This window comes from Acanthaster planci, linkage group LG02 (assembly GCF_054643075.1).
Source record: "Acanthaster planci isolate LZ-2023a linkage group LG02, COTS_SCS, whole genome shotgun sequence".
NCBI lineage: Eukaryota > Metazoa > Echinodermata > Asteroidea > Valvatida > Acanthasteridae > Acanthaster > Acanthaster planci.
The window spans coordinates 24,435,317-24,463,271 of record NC_141778.1 but is presented as its reverse complement, the minus strand read 5'-3'; the positions used below and the strand labels follow the sequence as shown (position 1 = coordinate 24,463,271).

Genomic DNA, 27,955 nt, shown 5'->3' with positions numbered 1-27,955 from the left:
GCAGAAACGTACACGAGCGGCGTGTTTGGGCCGCCATTAACGGTTCCGTGAGACCCTTTTTGTTTCACTAAAACTGCTGTGAAACGTATGTTCTGGAAGACAAAACACATCTCAGGGTATCCTGCAGATTTCTAGGAGAAATTTTCATCTTATGTTGGTAGTGCTTAAACACCAGAAGAGCTCAGGAAACGGTATTTTTTTACATTTTCTCATCAGTCATGTCAGTACGTTCAAAACAACAGCGCAACGAAGGCGGCGGCGACGACAAAGCGCACCACTTCAGGTAGGCCTACATTGTCAACGATTGTCACCATACAGTACTAGTGGGCCCCAGGCCTGTTCATTCCGTCGATTCGTCTGACTGTGCCAGACAAGTTTTCTGTACTTTAGCTGTATAAAGACAAGGTCCCGAGCTGTAAGATGAGGCTTCTGAATCTTAGGGCTTCAAAATGTAACATTAAGCTCGATTATGATATCGGTGATGATAATGTGCAAGAAAAAGATTTTAAATTCAGACGCCATTTTGTTATGTGTAAACACAGCAAGGTTGGTCAGCCTTTAAACATTCCAAAGTCTAGAAAGAATTTCATAAGTGATTTTTAAGTGAATACCTCAATAATTTCAATGCTAAATTTGACTTTTTAGGACATTTTATAGTTCTCAAATGGCTACTAAAAATAGGTCACTGCCTGGAAAAATTAGTGGCGTCCGTGCATAGAATTCCTTCCTCCTTCCCAGAAGGGTCTTCATGAAGCCCTCCCTTGACAATGATATATTGCATGTCAAGACAGCTTAGAAATTTCAATGTAACGAAATTTCTTGACCTACAGGAGCTGAATGGAAATGAGACATGACCCTCTCCATGACCTGACGAAAGGGGTGATTGAGATGGCTAGTGGTCGAAGCTTGCTAAAAATGAATTTGTAAGTACAGTGCATCTACAGGAGTTGACAATTCATAATTCACTTATATTTTCGGTTCTAGCAGACACTGTTACTGTAAGATATTTGCCATTTAATTACCAAAAGTCACCACATTTAATCTTTCTAATAGCTAGATTCATGGAAATTTCACAATGCTCCAGTTAGTTTTGTTACATCTTCTAAGGCTGTACATTTGCATTCAAATGATAGGTCTTCCACTCATCAAGACTGCTAGAACGAAAGTTATGATAAAATATATGTGCACCAATATTTGACCTTTTAGTCATTTTTAGGCAGTTTGTAAGATATAAACTTTGAAATTACATGCAATTTCAAATAAATGTATCCGTATCTTGTATACAATATGACACTGAAATTTGAGGGGGGAGGGAGTGAACCAGAATTTTCTCCCAACCGGGGGGGGGGAGGTTCGCTCTCAGTGCCCCCTTCGTAACAGTGGAGCAGAGCTGATAAAGATAATGTGCAAGGTAATTAGTAATAATAATCACCACTTTCAGTTTTCATCTTAAATGCAAATCTAATCCAACCAATACCATAGATAAGATGAAAATATAAAATCAAAGCCCACCTAGGATATTAATAAGTCATATTTCTCTGAAACTGGGATTTCTGTGGACATTTCCATGTCATTTTGTGAGTCGTATGAATATTTTTGGCAAAAGATTTTACTACGGATTCAAAGTTTTAAAGTCAATTAAGGTAAGTAAATTCCACAAATCACATTTTTATTCTTCAATATAAGTAGGTGTTATCAAGGTCAAAAACAACAGTCGCACAATTATTCCAAACATAGCATATCGGATATAGCACCACCAACGTCAGGGACCATGATTCTAGCTACAGGTATATTTAACAAGAAACTGTCAGCAAAAAAAGATTGTCACACCTGAGTGCAACTGATGCTAGCAGGGGTTTGGCCAACAATTTGTAACAAAATTCCTGTCTTAATTTTGCCTTTTTCATCAACAGCAATCAGCACTTGCTCTGGTCAAAAAGTCACCAAGCACCGGTACGTGGTTGGACCTTCAACTTGAAGGCAGGATATTGTAAAGGTAAGAGTCACAAGCCCTTGCTAACGTGATCTGTTCCATGCTCCATTAAAGCGTCCAAAATTTCACTTGTTGGAATCAGGTGTTTCAAACCAAAAAAGCACAAGAAGTTATAGAAATTGGTCAACTCGGTTGTTAACCTTAACCCCAAAATGCATATAAATAACACAGTCCTTTTGTGGTTAGAGTTAAATGATTCCTGAGGAAACAGACAAGTTTCCATATTGAAAACTTTGCACGCACATGTACATTGAGGATGGTGAAATGTTGAAACTGCATTCCGCGATAAACATTGGCAATACTAAGTCTGAAGACTGGTTTTCCAAGCAAGCCTGTTTATCACAGTGTGCTTTCAAGACTTGGGCTACATGTAACAAAATATTCAGATGTGGTTCATGGCCCAAACATATTAGAGGGGCTCATGAGTGTCTCTTTGAGACATTTGTCCGGAATTTTTTGATATCCCTGGAAAGCCCCTTTTGTACAACGGCCACGTTTGTGCAGCTGATGCATGTTTTGATGGAGCAAGGAAGGTACAGATCTATACTCTAACCCAAACTCTTTCCATCTGTGTACAGTAGTCGTGCGATAAAAATAAACTGAGATGCTACAGTTTGAGACTTTATGTCCGTGCTCGACCAGTCCCTCTCCAAGCAATAGTACAAATACCCTGAACTTCTGACTGGTAGTTTATTTTGTGAAAACCTTAAATTGAATTGTTGCATTTCAAATTCCCAGTCAATTTTTCATTCATTTACAAAGCCTATACGTTCAGGGGAACCAAGTTGGTTTAGTGCCTTCTTCCTTGCCTCATGTCCCACGAGTTAAGTTTACCAAACAAAAACCTTCAATATGCAAATGAATCTGTTTGCTTTTCAACAGAGGTGCATTCTGCTTATTGACTGGTATTCCTCCAGCATCAAAGAAAATTTTCACTTGTGAAATTCATCCCTGATTTCCGTGCACTATTGTCAAAGCTGCATCTGTTCCCATTTACTGAACTTTGAGAATTAAACCTGTATAAAAATTAATTTATTTCACTCAATATTTGAGCTGAGGCCTATTTAGTGATTTTCCTGCAAACCGTCTTGAAACAGTGTTTAAAATTACAATGTACCTTGAGATCCAGGTGAGGTTGATGATGTCTTTGAGTCTTACATCACGTATGAATTTTTAGGTTTTTCATGTACGTGTAGGGTCCCAACTGCACATGTTCAGTGAATTTTTTCAATAATTGCATCTTTGTGATGTCCCTTCTATGTTATATATGAAGAACATCCATCTCCTCGTATAAATGAATCATCCTTGGCATATATATAAACACCGTACATTAATGTGCTCATATTCAGTCAGATATCCATAATGAATACATGTATACCCAATATCGAACTGAAAATGGAGGGCAATTAAATGAGTCATCTTTTCCCCGGTTATAAATATTGCTTGTAAAATTCTGGAGAAAATGTCTGAAGAAAAATTTTTGAAAAACTTTCTGAAAACGAGAACAATCGAGTAATGAGTTGTTTTTGGCATCCAAAGAGTACATTTATCTTCAAAACATTCCCAAGGACATCCCATTTCTCCGGGCTGCATGGCAACATACAGCAAAGAAAGTTTGCATGGCAATTATGTGGCTAAAGATTTTTAATAGAACTCACATGTAGTTCCATGTTGGGATATCAAACCTTATAAGAAAAAGGGTACCCGTTTCCAAGAGAATGGCGTGTGAAAGCACCATCAGTGCAATAAATTTTTTCCAGGCTGTGGTTTGTAGATTGCCAAAATATTGTTAGTAATTGTGGACTGAAGCAAAAAAGTAGTATAATTGCAGTGTCTTTGCATGAGACCACGAATATAAAATTTAAACCATAGACCAAAATGTATTTCAAGTTTTTTACAAACTTGTCTTGGTCTTACTTTCTATTTGTGATTATGCATGTAGTTGTTTGAAATCCTTTGCATATGTTTTACAAAGTTTCCTCCCTGTTACACTCCAAAACGCAAAATTTGAATAGATTCCTTGGGTACACTGTTAGTTCTCAATTGTCATGTACAGTGAGTGAATACACAAATTTCTTTGAAAAGTTCTGATGAGGTAGTTTCATCTTGTATGACGGTGATGTATAAAACATTTCATGAGACCATGTCTTGACACCCTCAATTAAGTCTGCTCAGTGGATTCCAGCATTATCTGGGCATGCAGTTGTTTCGGCATTCTTTTTAATTACAAACATCTCAAATATTGCAAACAGGTAAGTATTGTCCCATTTGTGGACCAAGAAAACATGGCATGCTCTTTTAATATTGGAATCCACCTAAGAATGAGAAATTGCTCCAATTGTAGGCCTACAGCTCCTTTCAATGTTTACAGTGGGATGAACATGTTATTCCATTTTCATCCTGTTTTTGTGTTTTGTGGAAACTGCTGCCAAAGTGCTCAAGTTTATGCATTTGTTTCACCAGGTGCTGAAATTAGAAATGCCCAGTACTCCCCTGTATTTTTTTCAGAGTATTGCTGATTATCTTTGGGCACTTCCAGAATACATCCAAAACAAGTGAACTTAAAAACTCTGTTCAAACTCATGCACTGGCATTGGTCAAAATCTCTGCTGACTTTGTTAGAAGCCATTACTCATAAAAGGCTTTCATGTAGAAAATGAGATTTCATCAGTAATAACACTTCAGTACAAACTGCAAGAAGTTACCAAAAATGCAGCTTGAAAATGCTGTTTGTGAAAGCATACAGTGGTACTGTAAAGCATTTCTGATGAATTTTTTAATTCATTATAGGTTCTTTTGTAGAAAATCTCATTACTTGTCAATCAGGTCCAATTTCCGAAAGCGTACAGAACAGTACCTATGTTTTTTAGAAAAGAAAATACTTTGCTTTGCAGCAATATGTTATCAACCAATTAAAAAAAATTGTATGCCATTTTGGTCTACATTTTCAACTTGATGTTGCTTGAAAAGATTTGTTTTGCTCTTGTTTTGCAGTTATTGTCCTTGGTAAAATATGGCCTTAGTCAACTTTTTTTAGGGGGGTTCTTTAAATTTCAAACAACCTAAGGCCTAGCTAACACTGGTCCACTAAAATATGCAAAGTACATGAAATTGCTTTAGATGAATCTCTGTATCCCCCCAGAACATTCAGATTACCATCAATTTCTGGTATTCCCTTGAATTTTAAATAAATGAAGTTTATTTTAGCATGTGATTGATGTGGTATGCCAACACTTCCAAAAAAATTCAAATTGATACAAAATTTCTTTTCATTTGATGAAAAACATTTCTAAATGAGTAATCCAAATGTCCATGTGCATTGCCAATTAGCATATGCAACATATATTCAAATCAGTACGTAACTGCATGCACTGTTTCTCATATTTTTAAAGTTTGACTATGTAATTATACATGTGCAAAGTTTTGCTGAGTATCTTTTGACATGTTTCCACGAACCTGGGACAATATGCAAAATGTATACTCAAGAAAACTTTGACTGTAATAATTCTGTAACGGCATGCCATAGCAGACCTGATTTAATCAAATCCTAATGCATGTACATGTAGCTCACCTTTTGAAGGATTGAGGACTCTTTTAGTAATAGCCTGTTAATGTATGAACTTGTTAAACGACCCATTTCTGGGCTATCTATGGATTGCAAAAGATCCCAACATTTAACTTTAAAAATCACTCATTTCTATTGTCTGAACAAAAGTAGCATAAAGTTGAAACTAATCATTTATACATATGAAGCCTTTACACATGTTTCCTGTTTACAACATTTAACAAATGCCAGCAACAGAAGCAGGACCCGTGGGGAACTGCCCCACCCCTTAATTTTTTGACCTGGGGCAAGACATTTGGCATCAAGTCCTATTAATGGCTGATGCCCGATGGTGTCACAAATGCCCCCACCCTTTTGAAAATCGTTCCACTCCCATTAACAAGGAATTTTTATAAGGTTTTGTCTGAAATAAAAATGTTGTAATGCTGCACACAGAGTTTTTCACCACTGAGGTTTAAATCGGAGTTAAAGTTTAAATTCCATGGTTTGAAAAAAATGGATTGATTTTCTGACCCAAAGAAGTGCATGTATTCAATTTGATTAGAGTGCGGCATTTTCATTAATTCAGAGTCCTTTATACAGCATTAAACCATGTAAAGCAACATTTCATTACTTTGTATATCTGGTGATAGCACACGAAATGTGCTGTTTTTCCAGGACATACATGCTATCCCTTCAAACCTCTAACCAGTTGAATGAAAAGAAACCATATTTTCACAACTCTGGATCCTTGTAGATGTTGTTTTTAAAGGTTTCCAAAGTATGGCAACCTTTTTTAAGGAGAACCAAATGCTGCTTCAGTGTATATGTATAATGCTTCAAAACAATGCACACAATGTTCATCTGCCCTTGGGAGAGAAGATGAGTTTATAAGTTCATCTGCAGAACGGAAATATTTCCATTGAAGTGTAGTGGAGAGAGTTTGCAAGTGATAGAAACCACCGTGCTCAGCATGCATGTGGGGACCGTGATGATGATTTGCATGCTGACCCTGACAGTTGAACAACCAAGCCAAACCTACTCCAGTAAATCAATTGCCTGCAAATTAAGTGGCCAACATAGAGCCTGGCGAAGAATGTAATATCCTCCACCCTGATGTAAATTGAGACGTTTGTGTGACAGTTCATCACAGTGTCATCTCTTTGACCAGTAGCCATTGGAGATTGGGGACAGTGATGTCTTTCTACCCAGTGGCCCAGTGCAGTCTTGTGACATTGCAGTGATGTTTACCACTCAGCAAGTAGTGAGCGGAAACTTGTGAGAGAATTCTTCACAATGAGGCATGCACTTCCAAGGTGGAAATTGTAAGGTTCATCACAGTGAAATTTTGTCAGCCAGTTGGAGGCTGGACTTGGGACATCACTCCATCACCCTGCAGAAAATGGACACCTGTTTAGGTAATTCATCAGTGTATGTGCCTACTACTCTGTAGAAAAGGGAGATTGTGACATTTCATCACGATAAAATCCCTCTCTCCAGTAGCATACAGTCTTCCTGCCATAGAATTGGCTGTTCACGGTACCATCTCAACTCCACTGTGTATAGTTAGCAGAGACCTGGCAGGGTTCATCCCAAAGATATCGCTTCATTCAGTGATAGACTTGTGACCAGATGTACATTGATGTGACAGTTTGCCACACAAAGGACTTCTCTCCTTGAGAAGCAGATGAAAACCTCGGACTGCTCATCACAATGATAATTCTTTCAGTAAAAGACACCTGTCACAGTTTGTCATTCCATTCTCTCCATCCAGCAGTAGAGTTCTCAGTCTTCTAAGATTTCCAGGGAGGAAGAAAATATGGTTTCTTTCATGGCTCACAAAATTTGTCCTATTTTTACTGAATTGTTATTAAATTTACATGAATTGAATGTTAAATTGAGACAAACTGGACTTTCAAAATAGACTCACATGCATATAGGGGAACACTAAGAGTAGCGTATGCTGGATCCTAGGAATGGCCCAACATCATGTCAGTTGGGTGCAAACCCAGCTGCATGGCGGGACAGTGTACATGTACATTGTACCTTGCCTTAAAGATGTATCATGTGTGAGCTTGGGAAAGATGTAATGTGTCAAGGGCAAAATTAAGGGAACACGTCTTGTCCTGGGGTGAGGGTGGGGGTTCGATTAGGGATTTAATTCTGTGAAATGCACTGGATCCTTGGAATGGCCCAACATCAGGGTGTCAGTTGGGTGTTATAACTTGCTGGCGGTGACAGTGCATCCTAATGTTTTCACTTTGGGCTTTACCAGTATCGGCAATGTAATAGGAAGATGTATGGAACAATTTGACTACATGTAGCTTAACATTAGGGTGTCAGGTGGGTAATCTGGTTGAGAGTAGCATTTTGTATGCTCATTAAAGATTGAAACCCTCCTATGTAAATTTGCATTCGGCAAAAAGTTGGCTTATCAGTCAAGTGACTTTTGTTTTTCTAGTTTACAGCCCTGCTGCCTAGATATACATTTAGGAGAATTGATTGGCTATGAGTATTGATAGAACTTGAAATAGCTGTGCGTTGACCCTTAGTGATTGATGAGCCAGCTTTGACTACCAGTCAGCTGCTTTTGTCTGTTGACTGAATTTGACTGGTCATATAGTACCATGATTTATGATCTGACTGTTGGTCTACCTGTATAGAGTACCGGAAGTGAAATATGTCACATGCACAGATATCATTAAATTTTATGTGTGTAAAGAAATTGATGCGAGAACCAGTGCAAAAACCATCGAAAACCATCACTCACATGTACTCCATTTGTTTGTGCTACACTTCCTGGCTTAAAATGACGTTACATTTTTGGTACTCTATGTAAAGTGTAGCAGGGAGGATGTAAATTGCATTTTTGACTGTCTTTGACTGTTACAACTAAAGCAGCAGCTTATAAGCTAATTAAGACCAAACTATTTAGGGATTTATTGCAAATTCATTTATACAAGAGTAAGTTTACTATCCTATGGATGTTCTATTTCCAACTAGGGCAGCTTGAAAGAAAAAATTACCCCGTGCCATTCAGGGTTGCATTCCCTGCCATTTCAAATGAAAAAAAGAATTCACACGGCACTGCAAATGTCAAGACATGGTCAGAGGTGTAACTCTTAATATCAGAATTTTATTATTGACATTTTTTTGTAGGTACATGTAGCTATTGCACACTGTTCATCAAGCAAATACTATACAGATACAGAAAATGAGTTGTTGATGACTTGGCAACTTCCAGCAGAATTGATGGTCAACTCATGGAACCAAAAATTCCAACTCTGTTAATTAACTCCAAACATTTTCTTTCGATAAAAAATTCAGACATGAATGGTTGTGATGTTAGCCTCATGATTGCATCATTATTGACCTGGGACCCCCACCCCCCCAAAAAAGAAGTTTGTTGCAAAGAAAAGTTAACGGTGTATTTTGTGAGTTTTGGCATAAGAAATATGAGCACATGTATGTACAATCTCTTTTTCTTCAGTGTCTGTTTTTATGCATAATACCCAAATATTCTTTGCCTTTAATTTTTTCATCAACCCAGCAACTGGATTGAAAAGTAATTGTAAAGGTTTTATGTTGATGGCTTGATTTCATGTGTAAGCAAACCTTTCCTCCCAAAGGTTATCAGCAACAAAACCTTAGATGAAGGGACAAGATACTTTGGATAAGGCAGGGTGCAGGATTACTGTTCGGACTGAAATGACATGAAAAACTACAAGGAAAGGGTTTTAATAGTGTATAGATTTTGAAAGTCATTTTGTATCAATTTCAGTTGAAAAGGAATGATCTTCAAATTAAGATGCTCATGAAGGAGCAGAGTACATTCACACACTGCTGTTCAAATGTAAAAAAAAAACATTTAAAAATTTTGGCATTTAAAGGGTGGCCACTTGAACCGTGAACTGTTCACGTGCAAGTTCAAAACACTGTTGTTAACCTTGGTTTTAAAAGGGAAGCTTTTTAGAAGTCCTAATTAATCTCCTTTCTGACTCAATTTGTGGCCACCCATGCAATTTCAATACGAAAGTACATCCTGTACCCTGTCTGATTGTGGACAAAACCAGTCACCAAATTAATCCTTTTGTTTTTCTTTCTTGTTTCCAAAAATGTGTGGTGGAGAAACAGCACAAGCAATGTGAAGCCATGGACGTCATGGAACAAATGCCATCTCCCCAATGATGTCTCGGTCTGGTGCCAATCCAACTGTCTGTGGGATTCTCCTTCAAAGGCTGGATGGACTCATCACAAGAAATAAGGCATATCCATGGCAATGTGGGGATTGAAAAAACAATTATTGGCATGAAACTAGAATTTAACACGAATATAAAACATGGTCAAAAGTGTTTTCAGCCCTCCACACGGTTGGATGGACAGCAAATTTGGAATAGGAGGTTTTGGTTGTCTTCAGACATTTGTTTAATGCTTGAAATTATTTGATGTACTGATATGACTAGAAGCAAATGAAACTCTACTTGCCATGGAGTTGCTGAGATAAATTTCAAACCAGAATAAACTTAGGAAACCAAGCACATCACTTTTAAGTTACATATAACGCTGAAAGTTTTGCTCAGACTGAATATTGTAGGAATTTATAGAATAGCTTTTGATTTCGGGTACAAAAATAAACTGTACTTTGGCATGAGCACAGACGACTTAAAAATATGATGTACCCGCACTTAAAATTTGTACTTCTGTCGATATTTTTAGAGTAGTTTTATTTAAAAAATGACATGATAACACATACAGGTTATCCAGTTTTGTAGATTGACACCATCCTCAATTTGATTTGAATCATATTAGTTAAAGGATCCAGGAAATGAATTTTTATTAGAATCACTTTTTGTGTATCTCTGTACTCTTCTTCCATGTATGAAGACTGTTTGACATCTTTTTTGAGTAACGTGAACTGAACGGTGCACTTTTTCAAACATTAAAAATTGACCAAGCATTTCTGGACAAATCAGGGCACTTTTGCTTTGATGTAAATCCAGGAAGACTTGGTTCAGATTGTATGTTTTCTTGTTCAAAATGTGAACCCCAAATTTGCTATCTGGAACATTACTGTGAAAAGCATTTTTGCTGGATTATTGCCATATACTTACACAGCAATAAATTGCCAAAGAAAATGAAATCTGCCATTGCATTGCAAAACTCTAGCTATTTTCTGTGCACAAATCAGGGCAACGTTGAAATTCAGTGCCTTGGATGACATCATAGTTCTGCTCATGAATATGCAAATATGTATTACCATAAAAACCAAAAAAGTATCAAAATATGGGGTTAAATTGCAAAACAAATTTTAAAATAAGGGTTAATTGAAACCCGAAGAGGCAATTTCAAAGGTTTAAATAAAAATTATTAAATCATTTCTATTTCCTGGTTCCTTGAAAAGAATCTGGGTACTTTTGGAGAAAAATTTCTCTGTGCAGCAAATTTGCACACTAAACTCGGAGATCATTCAGTTGCCCATTTTCTTTTTTCCCCTTGTGATTAGTTTGGTAAAAAGTATTTCTTTAACTTATTTCATAAAAGTTTTTGCAAAATAGACATGTGCCTGGTTTCCAAGGTTGTCTGGCCAGTATCTACTGAAGCATATCATGTGAATGTCTTTGTCTCCATGTTCGGCAAGCAGTTGTGAAATGACTGCAGTATTTGGCAATTTCAAACAGTTGATGTTTGTTAGAATGTGACGATTCATAACACAAGCATACAAATGAGTTCTGTTTTATTTCCACTGCTTGTGAACTGCTGCAATAGGCAGTTACCAGTCTGAATCTTTAAAATGTATAAAACTCCTTGGAAAAAAGTATTTACATATGTAGCTTCAAAATGACAAAAACATTAAATTCCCACTTTGCTGGCTCAAAAAAGAAAAGAAGTTAGAATTTAAATCACCATTCACATGATGTGCCGATGTAGACTCTACTGATTTCTTGACCCAACTGAATAAAAGATCAGCTTTGTTGTTTGTGGCGTTTTCATTGAGAAGGGTATCTGCTGCCTACGGAAACCCGTTTTCTGGTACATTTCATGGGCACTTTGCAATGGAAATGAAAACCAAAACAAACTGTAGTTTAAACTGCTCCTTATTAATACATTTTCACCCAATGGGAACTGACATTTATAAGACTGAAACTTAAGTGTATTTATTGGTTGTGATAGGCAGCAGATACAGTGCGTCTTTCAAGGGTAAACATTGGGCGAGTTGCATTTAGAACGTGCATAAAAAAGCTTGAAAAATGAGTAAACATTCATGAGGGTGGTTTTAGCGAGTTGGTTCTTAGGATCTTGAGGGCGCTATTTACTTTGGGTAAGCACTTGTATTTGAGATCGGTATACAATTTGTTGATGAGTCAGCCATATATATATATATATATATTAGAAGAAAATGCACATTTAAAATTCAACTGGTGCTAGTGTGACAGAGGGCAGTTTAATAAACTACAAGATACAAGAATATATGGTTTCTGTTCTTTATTCTGAAGAACTTTGAAATGAACATCTGACTTGAACTTTGACCTGACCTTTCAACTCTGACCTGACCTTTAACCCCTGACCTTTGACCTGACCTTTGAACTTTGACCTTTCAACTGGCCAAAAAAAAAAGCCCAGCCACATGCAGACCCTCCTGGTGCGCACACGCATGTTCCCCGCCCACAGACGCCAACAAGTGGCAGTCGCCCAACTACCCACATTAACCTGTGTTTCAACCATCAATGAGTGTACACAAACGCCCCCAAAGATCCTGCAAGTATCCAAGCAATCATGGATAACCTGAGAAGACACCAGCATAACAAGGATCCTATAAACTCAAGACAATAAGTTCAATTATCTACTAAGCAGATGGTACTTGAGGTTATGTGTGCATGGCATGTTGCCACGGAAACCCCACCAACTACTCTAGGATTGGCAGTTTGACAGACTTTTCTGCACTTTCTCCTACACCGTCTCACTTGACAATAGGATGTTTTCAGCTGCATCGAGCCTTCTGATCCAAGAATACAAATTAACAAATGGGTTCCTTCTGAATGATTTCTGTGACATTCTACAATATCCAAAGATAGAGTCAATCAAATTGATACCATTAACAAAAACCTCCAGAGTGCAACTTATCAATTTTACAAACTGTTATTTACATCTCTCTATAACTTTTAAAGACTCAATAACCATTTTGGGGGTTATCTTATACAAGACATTGGTCTTTTCTACACTGCTTCATTAGCAGCATAGTAAAACAGCAAACTTACAATAAATGAAATTTTCACGAAAGTTTTTTTTTCAACGACACAGACACCTGAGCTTAAAGTGAGTCATCTGCTGTTATTTCAAAAAAGATACTCAATAAATAAAAACTGATGACACCAGCATGGCAAAAAAACAGGCTTTGGTAGCATGGTTTTTTCAATATATAGCAAAACATTGCAGTGACGATTTAAGAAAGCGTATCAAATGTATGTCTTCATGACAATAAAAATACAGATCAGATTTTTCAACCCCAAACCAAATTGTATTTTAGGGAGTAGACTGTTTTTTTTTTCTACGGGATAGTCCTTTTTTTTTCAATTAAACTGTGCCATAAATTTTCAAGTGTCTTTACTCCTAAATTTCCAAATCCACTGATGGTTTTTTTTGAAGGGAAATAATCTTATTAGTTTTTGGTTGTTAAGGGCATGCATTTACGTCCAGAAAAGAAAACAATAGTGAAAGGTTAAAGTAAAATTTGACATGCAATTTACAGTTCTGCCTTCTTTTATGCAATTCTGCTTTTTTTGTGGTGTAAACTGTCCTCTATCATCACGATGTGTTCATCTGAAGAACCATACTGCTCGTTGACTCAGTGGATGATGCAGTAACAATCTGCCAGTCGGTATCCGTAGAAACTGCAGCATCCAATGACACAGGGTTAGCCTGTCCCGTACTCCATGCTAAATTTAATTGAAGTTTTCATTAATTCATGCACTGTACAATTTATGGTTGCACATCCTCCTTATTACTCGCTAAACCCAAAGATTCTCATGGCATAATTGGAGTAGGCTTGTCTGCATAAGGCAGGCAATGTACATGCTCACATGCTGACCTAGGCAGGCCCTGGGAAAATAATTTATATGTACAAAACGATGCAGCATCAATGATAAACGAGGAACCACAGAGACGATATTTTGGGGCATATTGATTTGAATTCTGTGTGCATGAAAGGCAACACATGTACTCGGACACAAGTTTATTTGAGACTGCAGATCCAATTTTTAAGGGGTGCTGCATTTAACAATTATCTTCTAGTTAACGGCAGGATAATGCAGTCAAGATGTACATGTATGTGTAACATGAGGATGAAAGCTGACCTCTGCATCAAATGCTTGGTGGCAAACTATACTGTGAATCACTCCATTAAAATGACATTTCTTCAAAAAATTGCTCACATTTATCAGTTTGAGGTGGTATGCATGAAGAGTTCAAGATATCCGTGCATCATAATAAATTTTAGGAGTTTGAAAACTTGGATGCTTTACATCTCAAGTTGTTATTAAAAACTGAAAACCAACTGAGGTGCAACTTTTCTGCACAAGTTGTCTTGAATACAACTCATCCAATTTGCCTACCAATTTTTCTTTGTTACAAATGCGAGAAATGCAGACCAGAAGGAAACTCGGTAAAGGTCTAATGAATCCAATTCTAAATTTGCTTCTTTCTCACCCATTTCACAAAGAAAAAACTACCATCACAACTTTTTTGGCACACTTTTTTCCTCTTTTTTGTTTTTATCAACGATATAAAATTTTCCAAGGGCCTGCCTGACATACACAACCTTTGACCTTTCTACTGTCAAACTGCACAATTCAACCAGAGTAGACCAGCATGGATACATAGCAGAGGATTTTAATAATACCTGATATGTTGCTATTGTGTCAATGCACTTACCATGACAGTTATAAAAGCCAATAGCCTAAACTACACCTGACTGTTGGTAGCTTTTAATGTAGGGTATAATTTAATTCAATGATTTATAGGATGATTTGCAAAGAAACAACAGAAAAGTGCTATCCTGTGAGAAAATGCCTAGGTTGCCCCTTAGAAACTGTAACACAAGACAGCCTTGTTGCTTCCATTTCATGAGATGAAGTGCTTAAAAGTCAACAGTTTCACCCTATACATGTATATAGCCTAGTGGACTGAACTGTTGCAATTCATTCTATGCTGCTGTAGTTCACTACCAGAGGACATGCTACGGTTACACACTGATCTAACTGCAGAATTGGACCCAAGTAACACTGGACTAGTTACACAATAAACCATGCCACACTAAACCAGACTTTAAGCACATGTATAAGTTTGCAAATGTATCCACATTGCCAGATGTTTGTGTGAGATAGAGATAACCATGTAATTCTTGAGCTGTAGCAAAATAATCTGCAGCTGTGTGTGCATGTGAAAGACCAGGATCAATATTTAGAGCCAATGATTTTTTGCAATTGTGGGAAACCGACGGAATTTGCGGAATTAACACTTTGAAATGGAAATCACTGCTTGAAACAGAACTTGCAAAATTTCACACTAAGAATGACCTCCAAAGTAAAGAAAACTTTCCGCAAAGAACCACAAACAAATGCCTACCGAACTCTTTTAAAATGCTTGCTTTTAATGAACGATCTCTGTTGGAAACATGCTAAATTACACCACTCCACCACATGATTGGGTTGTCCACCCAGGTACCAATACTACAAGCGCTATGGCGTCCATGAGCCTTAAGCATGAAGCAGCAGACTGCACAGCCCAATACAGTACACACATTGGCCATTCACACGTACACCGTACTAGCACTGAAATCAAGGCGCAAACAAGTTCATATTCAGACATGCTTATGTTGCACACGTGGGGAATTTAGTCTGTGAATCAGCATAGATGCCTGGAGACAAGGCTAGTACTGCATGGCAAAACAATGAAACCGTGGCAGCAAAACGGAAGATTAATTAAATGTTTCTTGAATTAAAGGAAACCCAGTAAGCTTGGTGTGCGGAATGGACCCTCGGAAATATTCCATGAAGAGCAAAGTTTTCGGTCAAAAACATACATTTTATGGCTCAAATTTAATGTTAACTTTCTGAATTCTGAAGCGGAATTTGGGATTTGGCAAAATGGAAAATACCTATTTTTAGAAACGGAAAATCATTGGCTCAAAAAAATCTGGATAAGTACGTGTAAGGCTAAAAGTATGCAAATACCCTATAGTGGCAGAATCTGTAGTATCCAACCTGCCTAAAATCTCATCCATATCAAATGAGTGCAGAAACAAAGACATGTACGTAATTTTCCTGAAGTTATCTCACAGCCCTTGAATTCATCTGCTGCCATTTCTTTGCACAGGAACTAAATAAGTTCACAACCATTTTACAAGACTTGAATACTTCAAATAGGGCAGAAAAAGAAGTAAATATTTACTCACTTAAACACAAAATGTAATAATACTACATTCTCTTTACAGGGCAGCCCCCATCATTCTCAACATTATTTGAACCTACTGATCTGTAACACATGTACTGCAGGTACATGTCTATGTGGAACTGTAATGTTTGGGCAAAACCTACATGTCGGACACAACCAGCTTACAACTGCACTTTCTGGAATCAGCAAAAAACCTCTACACTAAGTAATCTGGACTATAGATAAGTTATGGTCGTAAAACCCTTGCATCCTATGTACATGTACACTATACATGTACCCGCACGAAGGAACAGATTTAGAATAGAACTCACCAATTTCTTGCCTTTGACTTAAAAAAGGAGGCCTATATTGTTTGTTCATGAACAGGAAAAAGTGGCTAAAATACAACAAGCATGAAGCGTGATAGTCTTCAGTCTATGGCAACTCTGACTTGAATGTCCCATGAATTCTTCACCTTCCTAACTGTACGTGACAGAGTCCCGTAACACCGGCACAAGCAAACAGCAATTAATGGAAGACAAAAATCTAACAATTTCCTTGACTTGTCTTTGCTTTTTTTTCTCAGATCTTTGTCCAAGAAATGACATCATTGGCAGTACATTGAAAAACAATGCCCAAAACAGTTGCAAGACAAGACTAAGTTTTCAGTTTTAATAGAAATTTTTTTCTCAAAAGGATATTTCACACAAACCAAAAAAATTTCAATAATAAATTATTACATCAGGAAGGTGAAGAAAGGTTTGGATACCAGGCCAGTTTGTTCTGGTCATTCTCAATGATCAAGACATTAACATAATGGCATACAGATTTTGTGGAGAAAACTGAATGCTGGGCTTCACAGAACTTTTTAAAAGCACCTCTTAACAAATACCTCGAAGGTTGGCATTTCAAAATACATTTTTCCTAGGAGGGCATTTTTTACATGTTCCACACATGCACTGACGCCCTAGTAATTTCAAAAGGATCTTGATGGATGATAATAATTGATGCTTTCTCAGTAGTTATAAATGAATGTGACATTTGTGGCTGATGACAGTTTACCAAGTTTATCAAAGTACATTGTATGTGGCAGGATATGTTTAGATTGTCTCCATGCAAAGGAGCATTTCTAAACAGTAACGGACACACACTGAGACTATTATGATGCCACATCATGCTATGAAAACATGGAGGCAGCAACGTTTGTTTCCGTGTCTCAGAAGTCCTGTGTGTTTTCCTCTCTCTAGCCACTTCAACCTGCTGAAGTTATGGACTTCAGTTTCAAATTCCAAAGCCAACTTATGATTTGCCTCTCACTCTTTTTAAGAGGAGCAGTTCATGCTCTTGCTGCAATTCTATGAGCAATTCAGCAGCATCGTCAGCATTAACAAATCTTCCAATGACTTCAGGAATGAAATGCCATGATGCTGAATGATTTGGAAGCCTACCTCCCTGGGTAGGGCTAGGAGTTCTGGGCTGCTGAAGAATATTAATATCACATCCATGCCTTGATCAAGCCTGATTTCAATTTAATATTTTCACATCAACGGGAAACAATGGCGCAGCTAAGGTTTTAGAGGTGGGGAGGGGGTTGCATTTGAAGCACATTGTGAGTTGAAGGCCATTGTGCTGCATTTGTAGCAGGCCCCTATATGACTGCTCATGCATGGGCGTAGCCAAGATATTGTGCTTTACACCACATCACGTCTCCAAATGATTCCATGGAATGCAGCTATTTTCAGAGTGATTCAAATTATCCCTCTCTGTTTGATGGAAGGAGGGATGAATGACAGCTCCTGATGCACCTGCTAAACAGGAATGAGTGTGTGTGATTGGAGGTATGGAGGTAGACATCCAACTCTTGATTTAAATACTGCAGCTTTTCTTTCACATCATGCTTTTCATTTCAACAAAGTTGGGTGTTGCACTGACAATTGTCAGAAGTTAGTTTTGTGACAATTGTGAAGTACACAAATTACTAAAAGTTCAGAATAAGATTTCCAAAACGTAACAAACTGCAGCTTTTCTTCGGACCTGCTTTTCATGCAACACGGTTGGATGTTATGCTGACATATATAAGAAGTCATAAGTACAGGAAGTAACAAACAAGCTGTGGGATCAACTCGCAAATGTTGCAAAAGTTGTAACAACCCCCCCACCCCACCCCTGCCAAATTAACTACGCCACTGTTTTTTGCCATAGACTGAAGACCATCTGCACTTTACCTCCTTGTTCATACAGACTACAGTCCTACTCCTAGCCATGAGATACAAAGTTGGGTTTAGCAAGTAAGATATCAGGATGTACAACCATTTTTGTTCACACCAGTGCATGAATCAATTCTACAAACTTCAATTAAAACTTACCATGGACCTTGTAGCCGGGACTGGCTCCCCGTGTCGATGCCACAGTTTCTGTACAGGATACTGAGAGGCAGATTGCTACCCGATCCCCCAGGCCATTCACTCCTCCAACTGAGAGGCATACACACACTCAATTCCATATTTTGTTTCATTGCCTTCGAATTTTTTTCCAATCCACTATACCCCAGTTTAAAAAGGGGTTTATGAGTCAGGTGTGAGTCAGGATCAAAGGATTTCAAGAGAGGTAAGGTATTCTCTTCAAAGGAAGAACTTTATGGACCTTATTGGGTCTTTTGCTGACAACACTATCAGCAAATGCAGATTCTTCTAAAGTTCCAACAAGAACCGTTTGGTGTGATTCTCTAACTTCAATGTAAGAAAAATACTTGTCCAGTGGGAACTTTGTCATAGAGGCTTCATAAAAGCAAAATATTTTTATGGCACACTGTGGTGAATGGTTTATCTGGAGACGTTGACCTTTTTCTTCTTTTCAAAGTAATGCTCCATTCCTACACAATTTTAAAGGTAAACTTTATTTCCTTCCTGATTTGAAGTCTGAGTGTGTAGCCTCTCTACAATGTGAATGAATGGCCTGGTTGCATCATCCACTAAGCAGTCTAACAGCATGGTTCTTCTCCTTTAAACATCATGAATTCTCTGCAGAAGTTACAAGAGTTTGTCTCCTTCCTTTTCTGGGTTTCCATGCGTAACTTCCTTTTCATATATCAGCTAAACATTGAAATTGACTGTGGCACAGATCAATTTCTTTTAAAATATCTCACATTCTAAAGATCTGCACTTTTTCCCACTTTCTTTTTTTAACACGATTTTCTTTTTAAACTGAGGGAACATGCTGTATCAAAAACAGGGTTCTGCCTTTTGTTTTTCACATACATGTTTGATGCCAGTTTTGTGACTTCAACAGAACTAAATTTGCTTATAGATTTACTTTATGTGCATGCTACCAAAACTATGACTGCCGTGATTTGCAAGAGGTTTTCATTTTTTTTCTCAAATATTTACTAATTTTCAGCATCATTTTAGCTGCTTCATTCAAAACTTTTTATTCCGGAACAACTTTGATTTGACTTCGTTTTTGTTTCAACTCGTTAGATAACCAACTATGTAATAAGTTTGACTCTGGAGGTTTCCATAATTCATGGGCCAAAATACTGACACTGTATCCTTTGACATGTAGAATATCTCAGGAAGCACACAAAAATTACCATTTGCAATTTTTTTCAGAGATCTTACAACACGATGTCCGAGAACATAGGAATTGCCAAGTGAGCAATGGCAGAGCAGGCGCAGAAGTGTTCTCTCAGGTTGCCATCCCTGGAGCAGTGGACATGTAACATCTGCTTGGTAGACAAATTGACCAATTGCCAAAGTTCAGAGGATCCTTACCATGTTGCTGTCTACTGAGGTATCCACAATCACCCAGACTCACAAGATTTCGGGAGGTTGTATACATCACCAACAGCCGATTCACAAGCCGATGCAGATAGCGGGCAACCACCAACCTGTCAGCGTCTGCGGGCAGGGAACACACGTGCACGCACCAGGAGGGCCTGCATGTGGCTGGGCTTTGGTTTTATTTCGGTTTGCCTGGTGATAAAACATAAAAATGTAAATATTGTTAATAAATTATTTTTTCATAAAAGTAATCTTTTGAAGCATAATCAGCACTGATGAATGACAATGCAGTCATCTGTAGTTTTCAAATAATTGTCTAGTTCAAGTTAATCTAAAACATGCCAAATACTGACAAAGTTTGAACTTCTTGGTTTGTCAAAGTATGATGGAAAGGTATGCTAAATTGGATATCCAGCAACTCATAATAAATGACTTTGCTTTTATCCGTCTCTCAAAAACTGCTCTCACTGTCAAAATACAATTGGTCCAAATTTCTGCACACAAGGTTGACTTTTTGATCTATGAAAAATGGTCAAGATGCTCATTTTGTTTTTGGTCATCAATGCTGATTACAAGATTAAAACCAGGTGAGAGATGGGTAAACCTCCTTTAAAGATTAAGTACTTTGAATAGTACAATTTAAGAGCTTAAAGTGAGCCAAAATACATACATGTACATGTACTTTGGATTGGCAAACATGGACTTCATATTTCTTAAAAAAGGCTTATCACAAAACATTCAGTTTCCATACAAATTTTGGGAGCAGGTTTGTAAGCTTAAGAAATATACCTGAATGCTTGATTGAAATTGCAAATAAAAGGGTGATCAGTGAAAGCATCTGAAGAGATACATTTATCTTCTTTACATTAATTCTTTCAAAACTTACATCCATTTCCCATCTTTCACCTGGCTTTCAGGAACTAATGAGTTCAACAAAACACAACAAACCTAAGATAACCAGCCCTCACATGTATACTTACATAAACTTGGTGATCATTTTAAAAGGATTCTTTCTTTTGAAAATGCTACAACAAAAAATTTGGATTTAGTGATTTTATGAGATCAGACAATATCTTTATGAACTGACTAGTGAAAAAATATATATATATATTCATGCTTTGGATGAAAAAGGTTTTTTAGCTCAGAATTTATACGCATCCGTTATCTTTACTCGAAGAATCTGTGCACAGCCGTATTAATTAAGTTCTCAGAGACAAAATGTTTGATTTAGACAAAAATTGGATATCTTATCAGAGTGAAGCTATCTTCTTTTGTTCAACTTTAAAGTCTGGCTGGAAGTGAGGACTGGTTAGAAAAGGACAAAATGTAAGTTCCATACATGTAAAAAATGTGATTGGTTTGCTCAATTTTGAAAGATCCTACCGTGAGTGAATACAGGGTATTTTTACATCATGCAAATATGCATACATGTACATACTGTACATTTATTGCATCATGGACTACTCCAAATTTCATGGTATGCAATTTCAGTTTTTACGTCATGTTTATCTCAAACGCACAAATACTGTTTTTGTCTTAGTTTAGACCACTCTGATAATGAAAACAACGCAAGGGATCTTTCAAAGCTGAACCACCTCACTGGACATTTGCCATAAATGTATAAATCCTAATTTCTTTAACCGCGCATCTTACATTATTTCAGTAGCTTAGCTCTGTGAATATTGAAATGCCCACAAACTGGCAACTTTTGAGACAATTTCAAACCAAGAACACCAGTGGAATCCAAGCTACCCTTTTTATGGTACAGGTCAACCATTTTGGTCGACTGAAATCATTGGAAAATTTGACATTTTTCACGGACTCATTTGGATGGGGCATTTTGACTGGAAATGGAACATATTTGCTTTCAGTTTGCTTTCAGGTAACATTTGAAGCTATGCCACTGTTTACATCCTTTCTCCATAAAAACTCTTTTTTGGTGCCTTTATCTGCATCACTCAAATCAAATGTCTTTCAGTTGGTAGAGTTCCTGATACATGTAGTAAACCTCTTTATGGGGTGACATGATATAAAGTCTTTCATCAAAGCCACAGCAGGAGATTGAAATGACTTTGGTAGGAAGCTGGTAGCTCATGGTAGTGGAGTGTCAAATGAAGCATAGGTACCACTGAGGACAGTATGGTTCTCATGGGATGTTTGCAGTGATCTGGAGTGTCAAATGAAGCACAGGTACAACTGAGGACAGTACAATACTCATGACAAGCTTGTAGCTAGTAGTGGAGTATCAAATGAAGCAAAGGTACCGCTGAGGAGAATATGATTCGCATGACAAGCTTGTGGCTAGTAGTGGAGGTCAAGGAAGCAAAGGCACCTTTGAGGAGAGTATGATACTCGTGTCAAGTTTGTAGCTAGTAGTGGAGTGTCAAATGAAACAAGGGTACCACTGAGGAGACCATGAATCTCATGTCAAGTTTGTAGCTAGTAGTGGAGTGTCAAATGAAGCAAAGGTACCACTAAGGAGACCATGAATCTCATGACAAGCTTGTAGCTAGTAGTGGAGTGTCAAATGAAGCAAAGGCACCCCTGAGGAGAGTATGATTCTTATCACAAGCTTGTAGCTAGTAGTGGAGTGTCAAATGAAGCGAAGGTTCCACTGAGGACACCATGATCCTCATGACAAGCTTGTAACTAGTAGTGGAGTGTCAAAGGAAGCAAAAGTTCCACTGAGGAGACCATGATTCTCATTGAAAAGCTTGTAGCTAGTAGTGGAGTGTCAAATGAAGCGAAGGTTCCACTGAGGAGAGTATGATTCTCATGACCTAGTAGTGGAGTGTCAGATTAAGCAAAGCTACCACCAAGGACAGATCTGCTATCTCATGCTGATGCTTGATTTATGGAGACAAGCCTATTGTGGCACCACAGCTGAAATCCAATTTGTATTGTTTGTTATTGGTGTGTTTATCACAACTGTCTTCCTTGGATCTGAATTATTGCTCCTTTAAGTCTTATAAGATCTTGAGCACTGCATCCACATGGGTTTCCTGTCTCAATGGTTTGCCGTGGAAGTGTGGCCTCCTTTCTAGAAAATGGATGGCTGCAGCAAAGACAAAACAAAAGAAAAACATACTTCATTAAAAACACCAAACTACATGTATGCTTAATATTTCAAACTGGGCCGTGTATATACATCTATGAATATATACATGTTCATGACAGCTCCACTGAAATATGTACGTACAGGTCACTCCAATTTAATTTGCTGTTTTATGAATTTTGGTGATGTAAATTCTTTAAAGTGTAAAAAAATATGGAAACACAGACTTTTATTTTTATTCCCTCTCCCCGTGACATATTTGAAATTATTGATCCCACATTTTCTGAAAAGAGAAAAAAAAGATCAAAAATCCAAATAAACGCTTTTGCAGTTCATTCTCCATGAAACTCCAGAGTTGCTATGACACTAGCAATCCCGTAACGGTTTTAAGCCATCGTTGTACTGGTGGTCTTTTAACTGTTGTAAAAATATTTTTTTTATCTGGTAAATAATATTTGCTTTTAAAGTATTTGTAACCGTGTATAGTCTCAAGATTCTGTAATTAAGTCCTTGTTTAATATTCTTGATGTTTTCATTCCAATGCACAGCGTCCTGAGCTGAGATAGGTTTCTATGGAGGGCGTTTTAAAAGAAATTATTTTATCATTCTGATCACAGTATTCATTATTTAAATTTCTCCCTCAAACCTCATCAAAACCATTCAACAAAGCGGCGTCTGCGTTACCCTCTGAACAGCCCATGTGTGCGCTCTGTGCACACACATACCTGATACAGTAGAAATATGATAGTTATAGGATGAAAGAAAACAAATTCATGCATTGCATGCCAGCTTGTTCATGAAAAAAATTAGTTTCTAGAGTAAATTACACAAAAATATGTGGATTTGGTTGTTCTTGCGGTTCTTCTTATGTTGAAGTTCAGCTTTTCTTGCCTACTAGACGAACTCAGTGCAATCTATAGTGCTGAACCCAATGCACTGAAAATCATGTCTGATATGAGCTACACATCCCACAAACATTGCAAAGTGTGCATATGAAACTAGAAAAATATTCACCAAATGTTGTTCAGTTCAAGCTGCAAAAGTAAATCTTTCTCCCTGTGCATTTCTTTTGCTTTTTCTGGATTATTTGGAGGACAAAATATTCACTGACTCGGGAAGCTGGATAGGGCCAAGTCAATTCGAATAATTCACTATTCAAATATTCGACCTTCAACTCGATCAGATATCCAAATATTGGGCCGTACTAACTGACAGATTGTTGAGGAACAAACCATATACAAAATCAGTTGCAATAACGCACACAGTTGTACATTATAATCATTATAATAGCTCCTCACATCTACGAGTATCTAAAGCCATGATTTAGCACGGTTTAAGAGATGAATAATACTTCTTTTCCTGTTAAAAATGTATATTTTAAATTTTTTAATGAATAACAAGTTCTTTTTATTAATCGTTGTAAGGTTTTGTTGCTTTTCATTTGGATCTTCTTGGAATAAACCTCCATAGCGCAGTTTTGCTCATTTAAAACAAAAGAACATTCTCCCTTCCTTTTCATGAATTTTGCGATCGAATATTCAGTTATTCGGCACAGCCCTAGAGCTGGAAGGTGACCGGTGCATCCAGTCTATGTTATAGGCTGAATCCGTGCCCGATTTCCAGATACCATTATTTTTGAATTTCAGACAAGATTTCATTTTATACGCTGAAATTTGCAAAGGTTCAATAACATATATCACAAAGGTAAAACAGTACCAGTACATGTATTTCACCTGATGAATTTGAACTTTTTTATGAGGATAGTTAAGGCAAAGGTCAAGTTTTAAAATTGTTCAAGGGAAAGTCAAAGTACACAATGTTAGGGACTCATAATGTACATGTCAGGCCTACACGCATACATGGTGTACTTGTCACGTACAGGCTGACCTGCTGAACGTTGCTTCTCTGCGAGTACAATACAAACTTGTACTTGTATTTTCCACAGCTTACAAGTTAATATCAACACTCTTAAATAAACACATGTAACAAATCGTGGATATGAACAGCAAGCACAGCCTTTTGGTAAGAACGAAGCTTTAGGTTTTTAATTTATTTTTAGTTTTCTTCAAAAGAATATTTGGAAGGTAACTTGTTTTATCATTCAAAGCATACACGTACATGTACATGCATTTCATGTTCAAATGTCTCATTGTACAGAGTGAATGCGTGTAAAAATATGTACTTTAAAAGAGGTATTCAAACGGCTTCAAATATTTCGCCATCTAGGGTTTGGGAGACACATGTACATGTAGATTGGCAACCCAAAAACCTATACAATGAATTCATCGGCCGAAAATCAACACGGGAGAAATAACAGGCATTTTCTTTCCATAACCAACCAGACCAATTATGTTTGTGTTAGTTGATGACATAACAGGGGAAATGCACCACAGGTATGCATGAAGATACATGTACATGTAAGATGACTTCGCTGTGCCCCAAAGGTAGTGAAATGTGGAGTTTTCATGACATGCAGAAAAAACACAATATTCAACATCAATCTTTAAGATGCGTAAACCTAAAATCTTACTCTTGGCTGGTCAAAATACATGTAAGTGAAATTTCTTCCAAAATAAGGAGTTGTTGAAGGTGGAGTAGGACATAACGTACATGAACGCATGGTTGCAAACATGTACATGTCAATGCGTGTGCACCTTGTTTACGTACTGTGGCAACTGACTATTTTCATGCAGCACGTCCCCCCTCCCATTCGAGGTGCCCTGGCCTCAACAAAAAAAGGAGGAATGGATATTAAACATAAACAAGGCTAACAAAAACTTGCCCCAAAAAACACACCACTGAAAGCTGGTGCCTCCCTTGTGCCCCCTCCCACTGGTAGAATCCTTCAAGCAGATGATGTAAACCATTCTCTTTGACTTTGTGCCAAAAAGTTCCATACAACAGTTTAGCTTTGTATGTTTGAATATGGTGTGAAAATGGGTACTTGCACAGATCTATGATTAACAAAAAAGAATGAAATGTGTTTTTCTAAAAATTTATGATTCCATATGTGTGATTTTAACACTTGTAGTTTTGAATATTTATTGAAATTTCTATTTTCAACTTTGTCCACTTCTCCATGGAACTACCCATAGGCACTGCACTAAAAAGAAACCAATATTGATTTGATCAAACATTCATTTACACTCAATCACTCACCTTGCTGACGGTTTGCTCAGAGATATTTCGATGCACTGCCCATGGGCATTAGTGTGGGGTCCCATTTCTGCATGAAAAACAAAAGTCCCAATGTTAAGTTGATACCTCACCAACCAGCACTGGCTAAATCATACCTAAAAGTAAAATATTGTTACAGGACAAATGAGGGCCACAGAGAGTAAGGCAGCTGATTAGCAGGTTATACATAAATAAGCACTACAGCAGGCTGACTTGCAAATTGTGGAATGAGGGCAGACAACATATCTCTTTATTCAATTGAACAACTGTTACAAATGGAGAGAATGTAGCATCCTCAATCCACAATGTTTGGAAAGCATTTTCTCCCAAACTGATATTTTCCATTTCAGAATGACGTTCTCTCAAGTTTTTATGCAATAACTTAGACTTACTAACTGGGGCATTATATACGTAATTTTTAATTTGAATTATGAAGGACTTGGTCTATCTATTGACTTGGTCTGTTGGAGAGACTCTAAACTTGGAAAAAAGGGTATACATGTACATGTATTTACCTATCGCCGGCAAATTTACACTGAATGACATTTTGCACATGGAGTGATCTCAAGACTTGCATGCTATCCGACACCAATCTGGAGGTAATTTATTTATAACCTTTATAGGGTTACTCATGCATGGGCACTGTCTACTTGTAGCTAGGTACTGTTTAGATAACTAAGATATCAAAAAAAGTTCTCTGAAAGAGTCCCATCTAGATGCTGCTTGACTCTCTGTGCACAAACTCTCTGAGACTGAGCTCAAAATTTTCGAGTGTTTTCTAAGTAAAAGACTTCGTTTATTTCCTTCCTAATTTGAAAATTTATTGGGGGATTGGAAATTGGGGGATCCTGTTCCTGTAATTGAGGGAAGAGTTACATTTCAACTTTTGAATTGACCTTGGTAGATGACTGTGACAATAACTGATGTTTTCAAAAAAGGGCAGGGTTTTGAGTTTTGAGGGAAACTGTGTTTTAACACATGAAAATATCATGGATTCAAATTTGCAAGGCTAGTTTATCAGTAAGAGTCACATTTTCTCACTAATTACAATTTGAAATTTCAAAAAAATAGGGTCAGCGCAATAACGAGTGATGCCTTTGTATTTTGGGGGGACTTATCAGTCTTGCAAGATTAAAATGCCAAAAAAACTGGGGGTCCCTGCTTCCAAGTTCCAGAACTGTAAGTAGGTGGTCCCCAAATATACAATAAGCCATACTGCTAATACAACGAGAGTGATTTGCACAATAGTATAAAGGCATCATGGAAAGGAAAAAGGGGCTAACACTGTCCCTTTTCCCTTTCCACAGTTGTGCAAAATCAGCCATGCAGGATTAGGGATAGGGCTTATCGCCCATTTCTGGACACATTTTTGCATTCTGACGGCTAATAGGTCACTGTAGAGAATCATTGTCCTTACCCAAGTTTTGTTAACATTAATGTCCCAGTAATTTTTTTTGTGGGTCTAGTTACAATAAATGACAATAACTTTATGAACATGTTCAAAAGACTTTATCATATTCTAGAAGGTTAAAATCAATACGGCCTAGGGCACGTCCTGTCAACGAAGGAGTGAAAGTAGGGCCCTGTTTAAGGGTCTATCACGTACGAAGTAAGCCTATTCACTGTGCATTGCAGAGACCAAATACGCACACGACGCCCAGCAGGCTACTTGCTAGTCCAGAGAGGCGCGCGGCCACGGCACTCGACACAGCGTCCGCCGGTAACACACATGACTTGGATTTCTTCTACTCCGAAAGTTCGACCCTCTCCCCAAACCATCCATGGAGCACCTTAACATACTCATAAACCACTTGGTGCCACAAATATTGGTAAAATCTTGCCATTGCCTGATTAAAAACGAAGAAAACAACACCCACCTTTAGAAGACGGACCTCCACGTGCCGAGCATCCAGCCATTTTTTTTTAGAATTCTCGAGGAACCAATCAGAAGCCTCCCTATATAGCAGACTCGTTTGGAG

The 27,955-nt window shown here is 37.6% G+C and overlaps 2 long non-coding RNA genes across 3 annotated transcripts; one reads left to right on the top strand and one right to left on the bottom strand.

The window, feature by feature from the left end:
- The first annotated feature begins 2 nt into the window (after window positions 1-2).
- LOC110990292 (uncharacterized) lies at window positions 3-12,059 on the top strand. Of its 2 annotated transcripts, XR_015424406.1 has the most exons (5): window positions 3-283; window positions 831-923; window positions 1,914-1,996; window positions 9,672-11,764; window positions 11,820-12,059. It is a non-coding gene; the product is annotated as an uncharacterized LOC110990292 (long non-coding RNA). The 2 variants fall into 2 exon arrangements; XR_015424405.1 differs by having other exon boundaries at window positions 9,672-12,059.
- LOC110988654 (uncharacterized) lies at window positions 12,006-27,911 on the bottom strand. The gene is made up of 3 exons (XR_002599473.2): window positions 27,854-27,911; window positions 25,959-26,025; window positions 12,006-22,799 (listed from the first exon to the last, which is right to left on the bottom strand). It is a non-coding gene; the product is annotated as an uncharacterized LOC110988654 (long non-coding RNA).
- Between the last annotated feature and the right edge of the window lie 44 nt (window positions 27,912-27,955).